Source organism: Pteropus alecto, unplaced genomic scaffold (assembly GCF_000325575.1).
Source record: "Pteropus alecto unplaced genomic scaffold, ASM32557v1 scaffold20, whole genome shotgun sequence".
NCBI lineage: Eukaryota > Metazoa > Chordata > Mammalia > Chiroptera > Pteropodidae > Pteropus > Pteropus alecto.
Genome location: NW_006436298.1, coordinates 44,731,329 through 44,732,512, shown reverse-complemented (window position 1 = coordinate 44,732,512; position 1,184 = coordinate 44,731,329). Strand labels below are relative to the sequence as shown.

Genomic DNA, 1,184 nt, shown 5'->3' with positions numbered 1-1,184 from the left:
AAAGTATGCAGGCTTCATGTAGTCCATAGCTGCCCTCCTAAATAGAATCCACCCTAGGGCTAATGCTAAAGGGGTTAGAAAGATATCAATGGAAGAACACAGTCATGGCAGCCAATTTTTTTGATGTAACACGTCATAGATCATCATGGTAAATTCATAACTCTTAGGTGAAGTCCAGCTTTTTATTTTTTGAGAGTCAAGATTCCCCAACTCCCCCTCTCACAGCACCTCAATCATTCTCACGCATCAGCCTCTCAAATGGAGTCGGGTGTCCTCTCTGAACACAAGGCTTCCATATGCCATTCCAACCTCATCTCAGCACTTGCTCTGAGCAGCGCTCTTTGGATAACAATCACTACACCGAATAGTCAGTCACCTGAGGCCTCCAGCCTTTTTCATTTTAAAACTTAGAAAAGCTACATTTTCCTTTTGCTTTTTCTGTCACTTGGCAGAGAGAGTACTTTCGTCTATCTTACTTAAATAGTTCTTTTTGCAACTCTCAGTTGCAGAAAAGACAATCCTAACGCATTCTTTTAAAACCATAAATTCTAATTGTCAAAGAAGGTGGCATTTCATCAGAGGCAATTTTTATACACTCATTCTCAATTTGATTCCATAGATATGCTAGCCAGACCCACTGAAAATGCAGTTTCTCCCACTATCTCCCCAAAACCCAAAACCTAAATGCTATGAGGAAGCAATAAATCTTGGAGGGGAAAACAAAAAACAAAAACAAAGTAATTTGTAGAGTTGATTTAAAAAATGGACAGACCCTTTCTATATCAGTTTTTACCTTTATACTGAATTTTCACTTCCCTGATCCACATAATCAGTTTTAAATGGAAGCTAATTGAAGTTAAAAGAACTAACCAACAACATATTTATAATTTTAATCTAGAATGTGTAGTTGCTTGATATATTTTGTATCTCACCCATAAGTTCTGAGAAAAAATACTGAGCTATATGACTATTTAAGCTATATTATATTCATTGAGGATCTGAACATATCTTACCTGTAAATATGTTTCCAAACCCTGTCGTCGTTGTTCCAAGACTTTGGGGACCCAATTCCTCACATGTTTAGAAGGGATTTCTGGAGTTTTAATACATTTCTTAAGCTATAAAGATAGAAATAGAAAAAAAAATTATCTTAATTACAAAGACATTATTTTAAAGGAAAAACC

The 1,184-nt window shown here is 35.9% G+C and overlaps 1 protein-coding gene and 1 long non-coding RNA gene across 2 annotated transcripts in view; one reads left to right on the top strand and one right to left on the bottom strand.

Moving 5' to 3' along the window:
- SNX24 (sorting nexin 24) overlaps window positions 1–1,184 on the bottom strand; it is a 70,300-nt gene that overhangs the window by 52,569 nt on the left and 16,547 nt on the right. The window lies entirely within an intron of this gene.
- The window catches only part of LOC112480618, a 23,678-nt gene that overhangs the window by 14,563 nt on the left and 7,931 nt on the right, over window positions 1–1,184 (top strand). The window lies entirely within an intron of this gene.